We start from the raw sequence: 22,819 nt of genomic DNA, 5'->3' as shown, positions 1-22,819 counted from the left end.
TGGCTCAGGTCATGATCTCATGGTTCCTGAGATGGAGCCCCAGGTCAGGCTCTGTACTGACAGTGCAGAGCCTGCTTGGGATTCTTTCTGTCCATCTCTTTCTCTGCCACTCCCTATCAAAAATAAGTAAATACACTTAAAAAAATAAAAAGAATGTGGTGTTTGTGTTTTGTTTGTTGTTATTTTTTAGCTTTCTCATTCTTATGGAAATGTTAACATACATTACAATATTTTTTGCTTATTTTATTTTGTGGAATGTTTTTTACTAATTCCTCTTTCTGTATTATTTTCTCCTTTTTTTCCTTCTCTTTTTCCTCATTTTTATCCCTCTTGCCTGTCCTTCTTTTTATCTCTTCCATATTTTTCTTCCTCTTCCGTCTTCTCTTTCACTTTACCTTCCTCCACTCCATCCTCTTCTTTCTCCTGTTTCTCTTACTCCTACTTCTCTTCCTCATCTTCTTTTTTGCATCATCTACTCCTTTTTCTCTACTTTTCCCTCCTTTTCAATTTCTACTTTCTCCTTTTTCTTACTCTCTCTTCTTTTTCATTTTTCTTTCCATTTCCTCCTCTTCATTTTCTTTCTCTACTTCTTGCTTCTCTGTTTCATCTTTTGGATCATACTAATTGTAGCGGGCTAAAATTAGCAGAGAAAATTGTGTGTCACGTTAGCACACATAGTAGCTGTTTAGCACCAATTGTCATGCATGTCTAAATATTTTTATTTAGCAGAACAAATCAAAACCTGATGGTAAGGGGGATAATTATATGGTTGGAGAATTATTTGATTTTAAAAGTTTTGAGGGTAATTTTAATCTCTGTTTTTAACAATAAATTTCTTTTTTTTCTATTATTTTATATTTCTCAATGTATTTCATCAATGAAAACCATTAACAATCTAAAATTTTTGTCATAAAAAGCCAAATGAAAGCTAGGGACTCCTGAGTGGCTCAATCAGGTAAGTGGCCAACTCACTCTTGGTTTCAGTTCAGATCATGATCTCAGGGTTCATGAAATCCAGCCCCACAGAGAGTTCTGAGCTGACAGCACAGAACCTGCTTGGGATTCTCTTTCTCCCTCTCTCTCTCTGACCCTCCCCTGTCCACACTTGCTCTCTCTCTCTCTCTCTCTCTCTCTCAAAATAAATAAATAAACATTTTTAAAAAGCTAAATGAAGACTTAATACCAAATATTTTTCTTACTGTAAAGAATTAGCTACTTTTATAGGCTGCTGTGTAATAACTTTATATAAAAACTAAACTAATTTTATTACCTAGTGAATTGAAACATATTCCCCCATTCATGCCACCTAAATTATGGATTAATGGAGACTTTTGAAAGAGTACATTCCAAAGTTTCTTATGCCTAGTTTAAGAACATAGCTTAAAAAGACAATATTGTTAGAAAAAGTGACCTGCAAATGTCATTACATACATTTCTCACTCAAGAGATAAAGCTGGTTGATTTCCTGTAAATTTTAGTCATGTAGAAATTATTAATTTTCCTTCCTGAACAGCAACTAAGTATAAAACCAGTTTTAATATATATTCTATTATAGTGAAATTCACTCTTTTTGTTGGTGTGCTTGTGTGGGTGTGTGCATGTGTGTGTGTATGTTTATACTTTAAATGTAGTTTTGGTTAGTAAAAGACCAGTAACAAAGTTATTGTCAGATTAGTTCATTAATACTGAATTTAGAGAAGTCCCATTTTAAAAAATACAGCTTTTTAGGCTTTTGAATTCAGCTTGTAGACATTAATTATCCTTTAATAAGTATAGATTTTTAAAAAACCATTGGTAAGTTCCTGGATTTTATTTAATTTTGGTATTTTTATTTACTAACTTAAAAAGATTATTTAAAAATTAATAAACATTTACCACCCTTGGTTTTCTTTAACATTCCACATATTATTATTTAACACACAAATTCAGAATAACAAATGACATATTGTGTCAAATCATAATAATGACTATAGTTATACTGATATTCAAAACCATTTTCCTACTACTTTTATTTTATCTATCATCATTGTAACCCAGGAAGCTAATATTGATCATTAACTATAAATTACATGCAATAAAACTGAACCAAAAGGAAATTAATAATTGCCCAAGTTCTCACATTTAAAAAATGGGAAAGAAGCAATTTAAATCAACACTCTGTTTCAAAAGTTTGTGAACTTAAATGATAATGAGCCTAAACCTATTTAGGTTTCTATAAAGTGCAATCTTTAAAAAAAAATCAAATTAAAATAAGTTTAAGAAAAAAAAGAGGGCCAAATTACTAATATCAGAAATGAAAGAGGTAATATAACCAGAGATTCCATTCCATAACATTAAAATGATAATAAAGGAATACTATGAACACTATTATGCCCACAAATTTGATAAAGTAGATGAAATGGAACAATAACTTGAAAGATATAAACTACTGAAACTCGCACAAGATAGAAAATCTGAATAAGTCTATTAAAGAAATTGAATCAATAATTACCTTCCAAAATAGAAAGTAACAGGTCCATATGGGTTCACTAGTGAATTCTGACAAACATCTAAGGAAGAATTTATACTAACTCTCTACAATCACTTTCAGAAGAGAGAAGCAGAAGGAATACTTTCTAACTCATTCTATGAGGTCAGCATTAACCTACTATCAAAACCAAAGATGTGACCAGAAAAAAAAAAAAGATCACAACCATAACAAAAACTACATACTGATATCTCTCACGAATATAGATACAAAACTCCTTAACAAAGTATTAGCAAACTAAGTCCAATAGTGCAACAAAAAGAGTTACACATCATACCCAAGTAGAATTTATCTTAGGTATGCAAGGTTGGTTCAACATTCAAGAACAAATTAATGTGATCTACCTTATCCATAGGCTAAAAGAAAAAATCACATCATCATGTCAAAATATACAGAAAAGAAATAAGACAAAATCCAATGTTCATGGTAAAAACTGTCAGTAAACTAAGTATTGGTGAGAACTTCAACATTTTGTAAAGAATATTTACAAAAAATTTTAACTAACATCACACTTAATGGTGAGAACTCAAAGCTATACTGCTAGATCAAAAATAAAGCAAAGATGTAACCTTTCACCACTGCTTTTCAACAACATATTTTCTAGTGAAATAAGACAAGAAAGGGAAATAAAAAGTATACAGATTAACATTAAAGAAATACATTTGTCTTTGTTCACAGTTGACCTGCTCATCTATACATAAAATCCAAAATAATAGCCAAAAAAAAAAAGAAAAAAGAAAAAAGAAAAGAAAAGAAAAGTAAGGTTCTGGATCTAACGTAATTGTAGCAAGATTGCAGGATACAAAGTTAATTTACAAAAGTCAATCACTTTCCTTCACTAATTTAAAATGATACCATTTATATTAGCAGCAAAAATGAAATGCTTAAGTATAGCACTAACAAAATAGGTATAATTTCTGTATGAAGAAAACTACAGAAATCTGATGAAGAAAATCAAAGAACTACTGAATAAATGGAGAGTATTGTTCATGAACAGGAAAACTCGCTATTATCAAGATGACAGTTCTTCCCAAATTGATTTATAGATTCAGTGCAATCTTGATCAAAATCCGAGCAAGTTATTTTATGGATATGAAAACTCTGATTCTAAAGTGTATATGGAGAGGCAAAAAATCCAGAACAGCCAACATGATATTGAAAGAGAAGAACAAAGTTGGAAGACTGACATTACCTGACCTCAAAACTACTATAAAGTTGTAATAAGAGACTGTAGTATTAGTAAAAAAAAAAAATAGACAAATAGAAAAATGGAACAGAATTCAGAGCCCAGAAATATGCCTATATTAATACAGGCAACCAATCTTTGACAAAAGAAAAAAGACAATGTAATAAAGAAAATACAGTTTTTTCAACAAATAGTAGTGGAAGAACTGGATTTCCACATGCAAAAAAATTGAATCTAGATACAGACCTTACACTTTTCACAAAAATCAATTCAAAATGAGTCATAGACTTAAATGTAAAACAGAGAATTATAAAGCTCCTAGAAGATAACATAGGAGAAGATATATAATGACTATAGCTTTACAGATATCACACTTATGGCACAAATCATAAAATAAATAATTGATAAGCTTGACTTCATTAAAATTAAAAAAATTTTGCTCTGCAGAGCAATGTCAAGAGACTAAGACAAGTCACAGATTGGGAGAACATATTTTCAAAAGATATATCTGATAAAGATCTGATATTCAAAACATAAAGAACTCAGAATTCAACAATAAGGAAATGAACAAACTGACTAAAAATGGGTCAAAGACCTTAACAGATACATCACCCAATGAGAGATACACAGATGACAAATAAGCAAATGAAAAGACATTCTGCATCATATGTCACCAAGGAAATAGAAACCAAAAAAATGATACACCACTAGTTATTAAAATGACCAAAATTGAGAACAGTGACAGCATCAAATATTAACACAGATGTGAAACAACAGGGATTGTTAATTGTTGGTGACAATGCAAGATGGTGCTTATGGAAGACAGCCTGGTCATTTCTTCATATACTAAAGTTAAGCATACTTTCTCTATATAAAACTAAACTCTTACCATATTATCACACTGGTGATAGCAGTCACACTGGTTGGTATTGCCCAAAGAAGTTGAAAACTTATGTCCACCCAAAAACCTGTACATGCATGTATATAGCAGCTTTATTCATAATTAGCAAAACCCGGAAGCAAATAGGATGGTCTTCAGTTGGTGAATGGAAAAATAAACTGTGATCCCTCCAAACAATAGAATATTATTCAGCACTAAAAATAAATGTGCTATCAAGTCATGAAAAGACACAGAAGAAAGTTAAATGTATATTACTAAGTGAAATAAGCCAACCTGAAAAATTTACTTACTATATGATTCACATGATCTAGAAAGGAAAAACCTTGGAGACACTGAAAAGGTCAGTAATTGTCAGAAGTTGTAGGTATGAAGAGGGGCTCCTGGGTGGCTCAGTCGGTTAAGCGTCCAACTTCAGCTCAGGTCATGATCTCACGGTTTGTGGGTTTGAGCCCCATGTCAGGCTCTGTGCTGACAGCTTGGAGCCTGGAGCCAGCTTTGGATTCTGTATCTCCCTTCTCTCTGCCACTCCCCTGCTTGCTTTCTCTCTCAAAAATAAAATAAATAAAAACATGAAAATGATTTTAAAGAAGTTGCGGGTATAAAGGAATAAACAGGCAGAGCACAAAGAATTTTTAGGGCAATGAAACTATTCTGTATGATACTATGATAATTGATACATGTCACTATATATTTGTCCAAATTCGCAGAATGCACAATAACAAGAACAAGTCCTAATGTTAACTGTGGACTTTGGATGATAAGGATGTCAGTGTAGTTTCATCAGTTACAACAAATGTCCCAGTCTAGTACAAGATGCTGATAGTAGGGGAGGTTATTCATGTGTGGGGAAACGGGTATATGGGAACTCTCTGTACTTTCTGCTCAATTTTGCTTTTAATTTAAAACTGCTGTAGGGTCACCTGGGTGGTTCAGTTGGTTAAGTGTCAGAGTTCAGCTCAGGTCATGATCTCACAGTTCATGAGTTCGAGCCCCATGTCAGGCTCTCTGATGACAGCTCAGAACCTGGAGCCTGCTTCAGATTCTGTGTCTCCCTCTCCCTTTGTTTCTCCCCTGATCTCTCTCTCTCAAAAATAAACAAAGATTAAAAAAATAAAATAAAACTGCTCTAAAAATAATATCTATTAAAAGTAAGACTGAACTAATTACTCAATTAAAGATTTTAAGTTAGGATTTCTTTTTACTTTAATGATTACTTTTTTTGTAAGATGATATTTACTCTTGTTTAGACTCAGCTCATGCGTTTTTGGCAGGAATGCAAATTCAGTCAATGATAGTGTGTTCTGAGTACATCACATTAGGAGACAAACAATGTTGACATATCCCTAGACTCATGTTACCATTTCTGCCAAGTGTCTCAACCATAAAGTCCCATTTTTTTCCTTGTATATAATTAAATATTTCACTGAAAGATATTTTGAGATTATACTCCTAACTTTTACTTATCATGCCTCCATACATCAGCTTTAGTATAACCTGTTAAAGAGTCCAGACTAAATCAATCATCTGCATGACATTTGTCCTATCGTGGTTTTTTTCTTTCCATAATCCCTTCTACATTTATGTACTGTTATCTGCCTGGAAAGAAGAGCTTTTCCTCCTCTCCCATTTGTTTTTTTATTTCTGTACTTGTTGATTTCTATAACTATGAACCCATAGAATTCTTTTTTATTCAAAGAATTACATTCTATAATTGCTACTTTGACGGTCAAATTGTTCTAGATTTATTAAGTGGAAACCTCTTCAAGCTAATGTCTGTGTACATTTAACATTTCTTCCTCAGCCCTAGAATCATTCACCTCTCCAAGGAGCCCTGGTACTTTTTAGAGGGGAATGGTATTTTGAAACTTCTGAAAATCATGTTCCTTACATATATTTAAAAGTTAGCGTGTCACTTTGAAAATAAAACAGTTCCCAATGTGTGGGAAATCATATAGCTCTGTCCTAGGTTAGGAGATTAGAGGGAATGCAGTGCAAAGCAGAAAACTGTTTTCTGGGCTTGCTGAAAACAGCAGCCATGCTTCAATTATCTAGTTAATGTCTATCTAGGGGTTAGGTCCTGCTTATACTCATAAATTCCTTAGGCCATGTTATACTATGGAATATTTTACCCCGTCTTACCTTGTTTTTCTGCACATTTGCTACATGTTCTTACTGGCACATAACCCACCCACATATTGCTCATTGTTTCCCCAAATGTATACTCAATAAATACAGGATCTTGAAAGAAGCTCAGAGAGACTTCCCTTAGCCTCTCTCTTACCTCTCTTGACTTGCATGGAATCTTGATTAATCCTTTCTGCCATCCTTGATTTTTCTGGACAAAGCTGGAAGCCAAACCCACATCAGTGTGGAGGAGTGGGACAGTTAAAAAAAGCTTTATCTGAAGGATTAGATTCTTTTAGAAAGAAATGGTATATTTGTACCCATATCTTGTTTTACTCTCTTTTTAAAGCATTTCTTAGTGTTTATTTATTTATTTTTGAGAGACAGGGAGAGAGAGAGAGAGAGAGAGAGAGAGACAGAGAGAGAGCCAAAGAAGAGAGCAGAGAGAGAGAATTCCAAGCAAACCCCATATTGCCAGTGCAGAACTGGACTGGGGCTCAGTCTCACGACAGTGAGATCATGACAAGAACCAAAACCAAGAGTCGGAAGTTTAATTGACTAAGCCACTCAGGTGCCCCTTTTAAAGCATGTTTTTTAAGTTTATTTATTTATTTTGACAGAGAGAGAGAGAGAGAGAGAGAATGAGAGAGAGTGTATGAGCAATGGAGAAGAGAGAGAGGGAGAGAAAGAATCCCAGGCAAGCTCTTTGCTGGAAGTGTGGAGCCTGACTCAAGGCTCCATGACCTGAGCAGAAATCAAGAGTAGGATGCTTAACTGACTGAGCCATCCAGGCACCCCTATCTTGTTTTATTCTTAAGTTAGTAACATTTGGTGTTGGATAAGACATACGGTTCCCTTAAATATGGTTTGACATCTTAAAATTTAATGAGAAGGTAGTAACCTAATTGACATATTATGTAATTACCTCAAATGGTTATATATTTTTTATCTCCCCCAATTTCTAAAATATAGAACTATTTGACAATCAAAATCAGAACCAATATTTTATCTAAATCTCTCTTAAAATTATTATACTTTGCTGGACTTAAAATTAGTTTTATAAGCTAAACTATATCCTAAGGCAAAAATAGTTCCTGAAATTATAATTATAATACCATCATTATCAGTTTTCAAAAATATTCTTTATGAAGAGTCATTTTCAAATGTTATATTTTAGAATTATTTTCAAACATTGTTTTAATTATACATTACATGATTAAAATTTTAGTATCTTCATATAAGATTCTTTTTTTTTTTTTTGGTAAATGCTACTTTGGTATAATGTCTGTCACATCTTGTACTTACCAATTCTTGATTTTATTGTAAAATGCTATAAAGAAAACAATAACTCATTTATCGACCATAAATCAACTCTTAATTTTTAAATATCAGCATATTGATTGATGATTCTTAATGGTATTTCTAAACATTTTATGATGTTTTGGGGGGTTATCTTTTAAGTTCAAATATATATATATTCAAATATATATATATATATATATATATATATATATATATATATATATAGTACAAACTGCCTTAGAAAATAAAGACAATGTCTCATTCCAGGCCAGGTTAGTTTCCTAATAAGGATAATGAAGGCAGTGTTTCCCTGATAGACAAAGGCTAGGCAGGTGTGTTAGCAGATCTTTCATAAAATAAAGGTTTCCTAAACTTGGAGCGTCTCAGCTGTACACAAAGCTTTATAACATAAACCAGAGACTTCATCAGAAACACCCAAGTCTTTAAGTGCCATTATGTCAAATTCAGTTATGACATGTCATTGTATATATAAATGTGAGGACTCAAGAGTGGTTAGAATGAATGAGAACTATGATTATTTGAAATTTATATAATAATTATGAATTAACTAAAGTTTAAAATTTCTCTGACAATGTAATCAATTAAATATGATCCACTGGGCTGCTAGTTTATAAGTGGAACGCAACTTGACCTGCTAAAGGCTCAAAACCTAGAGAATGGTAAAGCAAGAACATTGAGGTTATTTGATTTTACTACAATAAAGTCTTCTCCCAAATCTGCATTTATTCGTGTAGTTTCCCTTATGTGAAGGGAGTAAAAAATATCAAATAAAATATTTTATATTATCAAGTAATTATTTTTTTGTTGTTCCTTTGCTTTGATATCATGAAGATATGGCCTCAGATAATGAGATGGTCTACTTGTAAAATTATCTTAAAACATTTGTATTAGGCTCTTTTCATCCTTAACAGAGCATGGCAGAATGCTCATACTGTCTCACCATTCTCTGGATTTTAGTCACAGAAAGATAATCTTTTGTTTTAAAGAGTATTTTTTTTTTAGAATTCTGTACTTTGTTGATGTTTTTATGTATTTAGTTGAGATAGGAACTGTCCAAAGAAGCATCATCTCTCTTATTTGGATATTAGTATTTTGTTTTGCTTTTACAATGTATATTTAAAGTATATGATTAAAGAATATTGTGTTTGTCTATGATTTGCTATGGTGTTTAAATTAAGACTGCACATTTTCCCCCATTTTTCTCACTGTTTTGAGTACTTTAAATTGAGTCTCTAAAATTAAATCAAGGAGGTACCTACATTTTATGACATCTGCCAAAGGGCAAAATATTGCTGGGTGATATTTAGATGTCAAATAATAATGATATAGGCACTGTGACCTTTTCTGAAATTATGAACTACTTTAGTGGAGAGTTAAATTATTCAACTGTTAACTCTAAAATTTCTGTCTTTAATATGTTTCTAAGAAAATTTGGAATTTCTTAAGATCACATTCTTCTTATTCTTTGACTTTTTTTGGCATGAGTTAGTTAAAATTAACTTTGTAATTAAACAGGAAGAAAAAATTAAGATTGCACTTTCATCTTTCATGTTTATTAAACATACCAAGGAAACCTGTCTTGGAAATTAGTGAAATTAATTTAAAAGAGTAATCGTTTGACCTAATGAAAAGCTATGTTCACAGTAATATATACAAATAGACAGTAATATATACAAATATATTATTTGTCTGTGTATTTGCATACTTCATACAACTGAATATGTTGTTGTCATGTAGATGTTACTTTAACTTTCTTTTCTTCTAGTGTTCATGCTCTCGGTGATATCACTATAGCTCATAGTTGGATGGTAAATGTTGACAAATAATTTATATACATTACATCTTTATTATTAACTTTCTCTAAATGTAAATTGAAGGATTAATTTTCATTAAGCATGCACATATAGAGAAGAAGGTTTACTGCAGATTTTACAAAGAATTACCAACAATAAAATAATTTAGATTTATGTAATATCCATATTCATATGTATAGAATAAGAGTAATCAGAATTCACTTTCTGCTCTCTACAGCAGTACTTATTAATGCCTATTTCCTGAAGGAAAGCATATTTATCAAACTCGTAATTTTCCATGTTTCCCAATGTCAACACCAACTGGCTACTGCATAACTTCCAGAACGTCACAGTCTATGACATATGTGGTGACCAAGACTCAGCTGGTTAGTATTCTGAGTGGCCTGCAAGGGGGCTGCATCAAATACTTTCACCACAACATGAGAAGAAAAGGAGTTGTCCCTAGCCATTTGCTTCAAACTCATTTTATTTGGTCAGAAAGCGAAAGAGAATTATCGTGTCTTATATCTATATTGTAACTTAACAATTCTGAGAGGAAAAAATGAAATGAGTCATCTTTGCTGGTCTTTAGGATGTATATATGTTAAAAAGAGGCCTCTTCTCCTTACATGTTCACACAATACTAGACATGATTATAGCAGAGACTGGTGGTGTGAGGCATAAGCCTATCAAACCCATCCTAGGTTATTTTTTAAGCAACTAATAATGATTGTTCTTCATTCAAAAATAATGTATTCAGGTCAAGTTATACCATACAATATAATAAAGCAAATGTTAAATACAAATTTTTGGCAAATGGAACAAATGTTCACCATAGGCATTTTGAAACTAAAAGAAAGCGAATGTTGCTACAGTAGAGTTATGGTGAGTAAAAGAGAAGACTAGAAGAATGCTAGGTAATAAACACATCATGCAAAACACTTGCAGGGCATTTATAATTTTCATGAAAATGTTGGGAAACCATTGAAGAATTCCAGTGACATGAATAGATTTATTTTTCAAAATATAGACTTTGGTTTCTAATAAGGAAAGTGATTAGAGTAAGACCAGAGGAGATGCTATTGAATAGTCAAATACTTATTTCAAAATTTTCTGTACATCTTGTGTGTTTGTTTACACATATATATATATATAAATATATAAATATACATATTTATATTTAGAGTGAGAGAGAGAGAGAGAGAGAGAAGGATGAAGAGACACAGAGAGGGAGGAAAGGAAGAAAAGAGGGAGGCAGAGAAAGATGAGAATATTGAAATTAAATATGAAAGGACAAGTAGGTAACAGGATGTGTTATACTGATGAAAATGGCCTTCTTATCCCAGGTTAACACCATGGAATACAAGAAATGGTTCAGTCAAAGGCAGCTTGCCCCATCTTGTTAGATGAACTGTAAATGTGGACAAGAAACTGGTCATGTCATACTTTATTATTTTTTTATGTTTATTTGTTTCTTAGAGATAGACAGGGAGAAAGAGAAAGGATCCAAAGTGGGTTGTGTGCTGACAGCAATGAGACTGATGAAGGGCTTGAACTCAGAACCGTAAGATCATGATCTGAGATGAAGTCAGACACTTGATCAACTGAGCAACCCAGGCTCCCCTCATGTCACACTTTAAATGCCTGCTAGATACTAGGACATTGTCTTCTAGGAGATCAGAATTCACGGATTCATTTTAATTGAGGAAATGACAAGCTAGTTTTATGCTTTAGAAAGATGGAATTTGAAGCAACACTTGAAGCAAGAAAACCAGTTAGAAAGCTACTAGTTTGGTCTGGGTGGGAGATGAGAAGAGGCTGAGATAAAAATGTTTATTGAGGTGCTATGTCTGCCTAATTTGCAACTGAAAAACAACAACAGTGCATTTTCTCCATCAATTAATTAAAGAACAAGTTTTAATCACAGTAATACAAAGATTTTCTATTTGTAAGACTATAGATTCATGACACTTCAAGATATATTTGTAAGATTTCAAGTTCACAACACATTAAAACCCAGATTTTGAGATTAATGTGATTACAACAGAAAAAAATAAGTATATTTTTTCATTTAACAAATAGTTTATAAAACTTATGCTTCAAAAACATGTGTGAAATGTATATTTTAAGTTGCATTACTTATAGAATTAGCAGTAGAATGTAATATCTGATGGGAAATACAGGAATATGATGAAGTTCACTTATTTTCCTTCAGATAGGCATAAATTGCATTTGTCCTTTTATTGAGGCAGACACTGATAAAGGCAAATCATATTAGCAGGGTTAGCAATTTGGAATTTCCGAAGCTAACAGATGTAGAATGTACTGAGCAATTCTCCATGCGATGATTAAAAGTTCAGTGAAGTAACATGTCTGTCATATTTAATGGAGGCCGCACTCAAGATACACAGATTCATATGCACATTTGTAATATTTTCCTTGTCTTAAAGAAGGACCGGAACCACAGCATCTTATTGAAGGAAATATAATTCAGTAAAAGTTCAAATTTAATTTGTAAATTAGTGTTCTGATCCACATGCCAATTTGCATAAGCTTTTGGAAACTCTATGATGCTTAAATAAGCAAAATATAATCAGAATGTTGAAAAATATCCAATTTAATTAGTCAAAAATTTTGGAACTGCTAACTTTAATTTGGTTTTTCAATATAATTTTATCTTATATGAAGAGTTCTGGGAATCACACTTTGATAGGGACATAAAGTTTGGAATTGATCGATCCTGATGAAAATTCAGAATATGATCATATAATGAAGTTGGAGGACCTCATTATACTTTGATAAAGAAGGGATATCGGAGTTGTTTTCAAATATATAAATCTGTAGCTTGGCTGAAATATTAAACGTTTTCTCTATCAACTTAAAGCAAAGAACTATTGGATGGAAAGTTTTAGGGAGACTTCAGTTCAAAATAAGCAAAAAAAAGTTTCAGATTCTTATTGATATCTTAGTATGGAAGATACTATCATCAGTAGAACAAATTTCGTATTATTGAGAGTCCAAGCACATGGTAATTGGAATTATAAAAAGAACCAATCTATTTTGTTCCATCATTTCTTTCATATAAGTAGATTCCAATGTACAGTGCTCTGAGAACATGGGTTTGGAGATTCAATTACCCCTGGATGATCCAGTCATGGAAGATACAGGACATTATCTTCTATCAGGTGAAAGACTGAGTCCTAAGAAATTTCCTGCCTAGCAGGAATAATTATTTTATTTTGGATTCCTAAAGTTTAATTTATGTTTGAGAATGAAACTACTGAGGACACCCCAAATTTCATGCAAATATATTCAAAACAAAGGTCATAAAAATGTTTCTGGTTACCAAAGATTAACAATAAATCGAAAGTGTATAAGAAATCATTTTAGAATTTACTCTCAAATAGCGTGAGCCTTATAAGGAATGTAAGAATCAACATTTTAGTGAGTTCCTTTGTTTGTTTGTTTGTTTGTTTGTTTTTGGTCTTGTTTCCCCCACCCCCCACCCCTTAAGCTATTGCTGTTTTGAGAACTGCTGTTCATTTGTAAATGAAATGAGAACAGGGGGTAGGTGTGGGGAAATGCTGTTGGGCCCAAACCCTTCAAGTATGTTTCATTTGATTTCATTTATACTATTTACACTGACCAAAGGTATTATCTTAACTCTATTCATTAACATTTTCTGGATTTTCCTTGTAAAGGTATTCTACCTTTATTTTTTCTCTACTTAGAAAAACAAAACAAAACAAATATAAACACACACACACACACACACACACACACACTTGCTTTATTTTGTAGTACTAAATTTTTTATGGCAACAGCATTCAGTGTGCCTGTTACAGACATGTTCCTAATAAACAGTTTTTGAATGGATGAATGATATATAGATTCCTAATAAACAGTTTTTGAATGGATGAATGGATGAATGACCCACCCAGGCGCCCCGAAAAACGTTTTTTGTCAGAAATGTTCGTTTTTGGGGGCGCCTGGGTGGCTCAGTCGGTTAAGCGGCCGACTTCGGCTCAGGTCACAATCTCGCGGTCGGTGAGTTCGAGCCCCGCGTCGGGCTCTGTGCTGACAGCTCGGAGCCTGAAGCCTGTTTCAGATTCTGTGTCTCCTTCTCTCTGACCCTCCCCTGTTCATGCTCTGTCTCTCTCTGTCTCAAAAATAAATAAATGTTAAAAAAAAAAATTAAAAAAAAGAAATGTTAATTTTTTTTTTAGAAAAAAAATTTTTTTAGTTTATTTATTTAAGAAAGAGAGAGCGTGGGAGACACAGAGAGAAAGGGACAGAGAGAACCCCAAGCAGGCTCCATACCATCAGTGCAGAGCCCGATGTGGGGCTGGAACTCACTCATGAGATCATGACCAGAGCCTAAATCAAAAGTCTGATGCTTAACCAACTGAGCCACCCAGGTGCCCCAAAATGTTAGATTTTTTTTTTTACCGTTTATATAAGTATGTAAGAGCCTTAATCAGACCAATAAGATTTATTCAAAATATTATTAAATTTAGAAAAACATGCAAACAATTTAAAGAAAAAGTTCTGTGATGCTGGACAGTACAGAAATGACTGGAAAGTCATCAAAAATGTTTTATATTTTATTTATTTGAATGCAATTATTTGAATTAATTGCAATTAGTCTAAGATTTAGCTTCAGTCTTAGGAACTTAGAAATTTTATTCTGTTACAACACAAAATAGATCCACATTAACAAAGCTCACATAAACAAATAAACAAACAAGTGCATAAATAAATAAAAAGTGTCTATGTGAGTGTGTGTGTGTGTGAAAGAGAAAGAGAGAGAGAATACATACACGTGCGCACACACACACACACACATATATATATATATATATATATATAGTATTTGAGTAGCCAAAATATGAATAATTACTCAGCTAAGTTTATTTAGGAACTCAGTGCCTGGTCAAATATTCAGTGATCTATTATTCTGGCTCTTTAGAATCGTTTTTTAAAGATACATTGTTGTCTCTGTAGCTTCCATATAAAAACTAAAGGATATTTCAAGAAAAGATTACTTAGCTAGGTGAGGAACACTTTGAACCCTATGAGGAAGATAAGTAAGAAATCAGAGGTCATATAATATTTTATTTATGTATTAAGCATATTTTTATCTTCTTAAGGCAATTTATTTTGGTTTTCATTTTTCCTTTGCACTACATTCTAAATTTTTATCACTGTTGAAACAAATAGAGACTCATGTCAAATTTATTTAGTTTTTATACCTGTAATTTGGAGTGCTTTTTCTGTGTGTTTCTATGAGAGATTAATTCCTTTGTGTCCTTGAAATATTAAAGGTTATAATTAAAATACTGACTGTCCTCTTTTCTAAATTTGGGAGATTAATATGATAAGGTAAAAATATGTTTATCTAATACTCTGATTCATTTGATTAGCTTTCTTTTCCCCCTACAAACTGTTTAGGAAGACAGTAGAAATTTATACAACAAACCAAGGGCCAAGAAATCTTTGGATAACAAAGCTCAGAGGCTGCAAGTTATATGAACTCCTATATGAGAAGCCTCCTGTAGTTGTGCAACACAGGTCAGTGTTTTACAAAAATGAAACTTTTATCCATTTTAAGAATTTTACTATAAAGTGGCTTGTCTACGGATGTGAGATTATATTTTCAATGTAATATACACTGAAGTACCTAGAAGAACATATTTTTAATTTTTTTTAATGTCTATTTATTTTTGATAGAGAGGCAGAGTACGAGCAGAGGAGGGGCAGAGAGAGAGATATAGAGAGACACAGAATCTGAAGCAGGCTCCAGGCTCTGAGCTGTCAGCACAGAGCCCAAAGTGGGGCTTGAACTCATGAAACCCAAGATCATGACCTGAGCCAAAGTCAATGCTCAACTGACTGACCCACCCAGGCACCCCGAAAAACATATTTAACATAATATTTTAAAGGGATTAGAAGTTAAAATTTTTAAATATTCTGAAGTAAATGCTCTAATAAAATAAGAAATAGAGAACTTAATAACCGTGGGGAGAAGAATGCAAAAGAGAATAAGATAAAGGAAATAGCATACAGTACAACACTGATGTGCAAAACATATGATGTTATGAAGTTTGGAAATAGTTGCAAGCTTGGAACTTAGAAGACAATTATTTAGAATTTATAGTTTGGCCTTTAATAGTGATAGTGTCAAAATAAAACTTTAAAACATTCTTTCAGCTGGTGAATATGATGAAAAAAAACACCAATTCCAAAATAAATTTATGACTGTGGAGCATTTCTGATATATCTTTCTATTTAATGTTTCCTTGGATGCAGTGTTATTTTGAAAACTTTCAACTGAAGGCTCATAAATTTGTAAAAATGTCAAATGTTTTTTCTGAACAAACATTTTTAAAAAGAAAATTTATATTCAGGATGTAGTCATTTACTTTTCAAAATTCATATTGTTATTTTGCTTAAATGCTGTAAATCATCTTAACTCTCTAGAGTATCTATTGCTTTCAAATAATAATTTTAGTTTTATTCATGTTTGTTTCTGAAAAGTAGTCCTACAGAAGCTGGCTTATTACTTGCTATCAAACACTCAGATTGTTCTAATTCAATGCACTTTCATATGAGTGAAAAAAGGAATGGAGATATTTTAAAATAAATTAAGATTTTATTGGATACTGTGAGCTTAAAAGTGTTACTTTGTTGAATGTATATGTTCTTGGTTTATTATCATCAGATCTTGGCTTGGAATATTGTGATGCAAATGCAGTTTAGTAAAACAGAAAGCAATATTAAAAAAAAATGATATAGCTTTATCTCATCCCACATGAAACTTTTTATCAAAACCTATGTGAGCATTTTTTCCAGAAGTTCTGTGAACACAAGTTAAATTTCAAAAGTAATACACATTTTCAAAGCTCTGTGACCTACAGCGATTATTCATGATGTATGGAGGGATGCGGGTACAGGATATCATCTGCATCTATTGGAGTTATTCCTTATGTCTGACTATGTTATCGTCTTTTGAATAGAAGATAGGTACTCAACAGTGTATTTTTGAATTCTCTTTGTTATATATTTTTTTCAAAGTAACATTTACATGAATATATTTGGGAAATGAGCTCTGAACTAGCAGGCAGGGGCATATACAAAGTTAAAAATAGTTGCAAAAAAGTTATATTTTATTAAATATGAAGGGTAAAGTGCAATTGGACTATTTAATGAACAGTAAGCCGCAATGTTGTAGTTAGGTGGTTTTCTTACAAGGCTGCTTAATTTTCTTCCTTGATATATTTATTATCCTCACACCTGGTAGGTGAAAAGAGATCCCTGAAAGAATGCACCATAGCTGAGAATGCAAGAAATGGGGCTGTCTTCAATAACAAAATGTCTGTTCTTTCTTAAATTCTGTATTTGATTCTGTGCCAATAAACCCCCAATAAACTGGTAATTTTTATATCCTTCTAAGTATTGTGTGTCATTTTTTTCTTCTACTTTATGCCTGGGGAGCCATCATTAGGTAATGGGCAAACAGCTTAGTGGTATAAACTAGGGCATGGATCCTAGAGTCAGGATCATGGGACCACATGTGAGCTCTACGACATGTTGTTGTGCAAATTTGGAAAAATAAATTAACTGGTGCCTCAGTTTAATCATGTGTAAAATGGGTATAACAAGACTAAATTTTTCAAAAGACTTGTAAAATCATATGTGTATAGTAAGTAAATATGTAAATAATTATATTTTATGTTTTCAGCCATCATTATCACTATCATGCTGATTTTATGCCTTGTGCAATAATGAAAAAACACCTGACTTAATGATCACGAATATTGAGGTTGATTTTAAGGTACTGCACCATCATTAGGGTACATGGATGTAATATCAATTCAACTATTTTCCTAAAGCTCCTTTGTAGGGAAATTGTACATATTGTGTAATCATTCATCTTAAATGTACAGCTTGATGAGGTCTGGTAAATGCAAAATCCATAGAGTCCTAAAATTACCACCATAATCAAGTTTTATGACATCTCATCATCCCCAACAGCTCCCTTATTCCTTATTCCCTGTGAATCACTCAACTTAAGCCCAGGCAACTACTGATCTGTGAAGATAGAATGGCACCATACCATATGTAGTCTTTTGTGTCTTGATTCTATTTCATATCACACTATTTGGGGGATTCATTTATATTTTTAATTTAATATACTTCATTCACTATTACTCCTGAGGAATTTTCAGTTTTAGGGATATCCTACTTTTTGTTTATCTATGTATTGGTTGGTGGACATTGGGCTGTTCTGGTTTGGATTTACTCTTTGTCTACAAACCTTTGTAGGAATTTTTATTTTTTCTTTCACTTATCCTGGTTGGATACTTAAAAGTAGAATGACTAGGTCTTAGGGTACTTTTATCTGAAATATTGTCAAACTGTTTTCCACTGTGATTTTCATATTTTGCATTTCTCCAACAATGGATGAGTGCTTAGTTGGTAACAACTTCATCGATCTTTTGAAATAGTATCTTTTAACTGAATTCTGATGGATGTATAGTAATATCTCAGTGTGAATATAACTTGAAATTTCTATTGACCAATGATGTGTAACTTTTCAAGTACTTGTTTTACTTTATATATCTTCTTTACTGAGGTATTTGATCTAATATTTTGCCCATTTTATTTTAATTTGCGCTCGTTTTTGTTGATAATTGCACAATGATGGCCAGTACATGTTATTTTTCTTAACTCATTTTTAAAATAGTATCCGAGAGACTTTTGGCAAATAAGTTTATGTCAACTGTTAGCAAAATTGGAGTGGCAGTTTCACCCTAAACTTCTCTATATATTGACTTTAGGGGAGGTATATAAATAGCTTCAGCTACAACCCATTGTCTGATAGGGATAGCTCTCAGGATTGCCTGAAATTTCAATTTCTTTTTTTTTTTTTTTTTTTTTTTTTTTTTTTAATTTTTTTTTCAACGTTTATTTATTTTTGGGACAGAGAGAGACAGAGCATGAACGGGGGAGGGGCAGAGAGAGAGGGAGACACAGAATCGGAAACAGGCTCCAGGCTCTGAGCCATCAGCCCAGAGCCCGACGCGGGGCTCGAACTCCCGGACCGCGAGATCGTGACCTGGCTGAAGTCGGATGCTTAACCGACTGCGCCACCCAGGCGCCCCTGAAATTTCAATTTCGAAAAGGGAGTGTGACATATTAATTATCTTGCATTTCTAGAATATGCTTATGCATCATCTGGTGTATTATTTCTGGGAAGATAATAAAAGGCCCATATTGCTTCTCAGTTTATCTTGCATGAGAAGATTAACTTCTGGCACCACTCTCTGAAACTCCTCCTGGGCAGTCATTTTTCTTTTCGTGGGAAAGGAATTTCTAGTATCAGAAAGGAACCTAAACTCCAGACCATCTCCAAAATTTCAATTCTAATTAATTCATTGACAACTAGGTTAAAAAGCTGCAGAGGGGACTTGGAAAATCAGAACAGAAATCAATCTCAGGGTAGTGCCGGTGGAGAAAACTAATTGGTATACTGTATTTGATTGCAGAATGTGGATTGGGAACTGAGATGGCTCTGCAATGTGTGTAGATCTGCTGACTCACCCCATGGACGTAAAGCACAAATAGGCTTGCAATTGTTCTGTTTTTTTCCCTAAGTTATTTTTCAGCTTCTCTTCCTAGATATGTGTATCTTTGTGGCAATGGCTCCAGATTATGTAAGTTATGGTTATCACCAAGGACAGAAGCATTAAGGAACCACATGGATTTCAGTATGTCCTTGTGGGGTTCTAGCTCATGCTTGCAGTTGCAGCCTGCTCATGACCTTTCCTTCCTGAATGACTGCCCTGTAGATGTCAAGTTCCAACACAGACAAGGAGGTAGCAGCCTTACAGGCAAGCTTAATCATCTTATTTATTTTTCTTTTTTTTTTTTTTTTTAATTTTTTTTTCAATGTTTATTTATTTTTGGGACAGAGAGAGACAGAGCATGAACGGGGAGGGGCAGAGAGAGAGGGAGACACAGAATCGGAAACAGGCTCCAGGCTCCGAGCCATCAGCCCAGAGCCTGACGCGGGGCTCGAACTCCCGGACCGCGAGATCGTGACCTGGCTGAAGTCGGCCGCTTAACCGACTGCGCCACCCAGGCGCCCCTTAATCATCTTATTTAATTGAAAAAGCAAGTTCTCAGTCATACACCATATACATATACACCCCCCACCCCCCCACACACACATATCACTGGTTCTGCTTCTCTAGTTGAACCCTCACTGATATATGAAGTAAAAACAATAGCTACAGACAACTCTTTCAAGAACTTTTTTTTTTAATGGAAGAGAGCAGAGATTATATCTGGAGATGATAGGAAGTCATAGGAGAATTATAACAAATGGAGAGTTCTTGAGTTTTCTTATGTTTTTATTTCCAGAAGAGAAGGAAGGTTAGTGAGACAGAAGAGAAGATATAATTTCAGAAACAAAGCTTCGATTAAAAGAACCAAAACATGAGATTGTAGAATAATTGGAGGTTAGACTTCAATAGGAGTGTAGGAAATCATCAACACTAACTTATCTGTGGAAAAGGTGGGAAGGCAGAGTACAGGTACAGATTCATATGGGTTAATAGTTTTCTTGGTTTCCCCCCCCTCCCAGCTTTATTCTGATATATATGACACATAAAATATACATATTAAGTGCACAATATGATGATTTGTATACACATATACATTGTAAAATGGTTACCACATCTAGTAAATTAAAAACATCACCTCACATACTTACCCCTTTTAAGCATGAGAACCCTTAATATTTATTCTTTATTTTAGTTTATTTATTTATTTTGAGGTAGAGAGAGAGAAAAAGACCACAAGTGGGGGAGGGCAGAGGGAGAGGGAGATTGACAATCCCAAGCAGGCTCCGCACTGTCAGCACAGAGCCCAACACAGGGATCAATCTCACAAACCGTGAGATCATGACTTGAGCCGAAATCAAGAGCTGGACACTTAAACGACTGAGCCACTCAGGCATCCCAATATTTATTCTTTTATCAAATTTCAAGTATAAAATATAGTATTATTAAGTATTATTAACTCACAATGCTGTACATTGAATCTCCAGAATGTATTCAACTTAGAACTAAAACTTTGTACTCTTTAACCAATACTTCTCCATTTCCCCCTCTCCCCAGCCTCTGACAACCACTATTCTATTCTCTGCTTTTATGAGTCTGAGTCTCTTAGATTTCACATAATTGAGATAGTACAGTATTTGTCTTTTTATGTCTGACTTATTTCACTTAACATAATGCCCTCAAGGTTCATCCACATTGTTGCAAAATGTATGTTCTTTTTTTTTTTTGGCATTTTCTTCTTCATGGATGAATAATATTCAATTGTGTATGTGTGTGTGAGTGTGCTTATGTGTATGATATCTGTTTTATTCATTTATCTAGAGAAGGGCACTTAGGTTGTTTCCATGTCTTGGCTATTTTGAATAATGCAGCAATAAACACGAGAGTACAGATAAATCTTGAGATCATGATTTCATTTTCTTTGGCTATATACATAGAAGTAAGATTGGTGGAGCATGTTGTCATTTTATTTTTTTAATTAATTATTTTTAATTATTTTTTTAATTAACATACAGTATTAGATCTAGGTATACAATATGATTCAACCATTCAGCACATTTCTCAGTGCTCATTGAAATATGTGAACATATTTCTTTACTGTTTTGTTTTTATTTAAATTTCAGTTAGTTAACATATAGTGTAATATTAGTTTCAGGAGTACAATTTAGTGATTTATCATTTACATATAACATCCAGGACTCATCCCAACAAGTGCCTTCCTTAATACCCATCACTCATTTAACCTATCCCCCTGCCCACCTTCCCTCCAGCAACCCTCAGTTTGTTCTCTATAAGTTAACAGTCTGTCTTATGGTTTGCCTCTCTTTTTCTCCCCTATGTTCATTTCCCCTATCAAATTCCACATATGAGTAAAAACATATGATATTTGTCTTTCTCTGACTGTCTTATTTTGATTAGCATAATACACTCTAGCTCCATCCATGTCATTGCAAATGGCAACATTTCATTATTTTTTTGTGGTTGAGTAATATTGCATTGTATGCATACCACCTCTTTTTTATCCATTCATCAGTCTGTGGACATTTGGTCTCTCTCTCTTTTTTTTTTTTATATGAAATTTATTGACAAATTGGTTTCCATACAACACCCAGTGCTCATCCCAAAAGGTGCCCTCCTCAATACCCATCACCCACCCTCCGCTCCCTCCCACCCCCCCATCAACCCTCAGTTTGTTCTCAGTTTTTTAACAGTCTCTTATGCTTTGGTTCTCTCCCACTCTATAGTTTGGCTCTTGTTGATAATGCTGCTATAAACAGTGGAGTGCATGTATCCCTTGGAATTAGTATTTTTGTACCCTTTGGGTAAATATCTAGTATTGTAATTGCTGGATCATATTGTAGGGTAGTTCTACTATTAGCTTTTTGCGGAACTTCCATACTGTTTTCCACAGTGGCTGTACCAGTTTGCATTCCCACAGTGTAGGAGGGTTCCCTTTTCTCCACATCCTTGCCAACACTTGTTTCCTGTGTTGCTAATTTTAGCCATTCTGACAGGTATGAGGTGGTATCTCATAGTGGTTTTGATTGCAGTTCCCTGATGATGAGTGATGTTGAGCATATTTTCATATGTCTGCTAGCCATCTGGATGTCCTTTTGGAAAAATGTCTATTCATGTCTTTTGCCTATTCAGTGGATTATTTCATGTTTGGGTGCTGAGGATGGTGAGTTGTTTTTTTTTTTTACAGATTTTGGATACTAACCCTTTATCAGATATATCATTTGAAAGTATCTTCTCACATTCTCTCAGTTGCCTTTTAGTTTTGCTGATTATTTCCTTTGCTGTGCAGAGCTTTTTATCTTGATGAGGTACCGATAGTTC

The sequence above is a fragment of the Lynx rufus genome, unplaced genomic scaffold, assembly GCF_022079265.1.
Source record: "Lynx rufus isolate CCGP_SWC_20201006 ecotype Redwood Valley unplaced genomic scaffold, mLynRuf1.p SCAF_3, whole genome shotgun sequence".
In the NCBI taxonomy this organism is placed as follows: domain Eukaryota; kingdom Metazoa; phylum Chordata; class Mammalia; order Carnivora; family Felidae; genus Lynx; species Lynx rufus.
Note: the sequence above shows the minus strand (reverse complement) of the source record.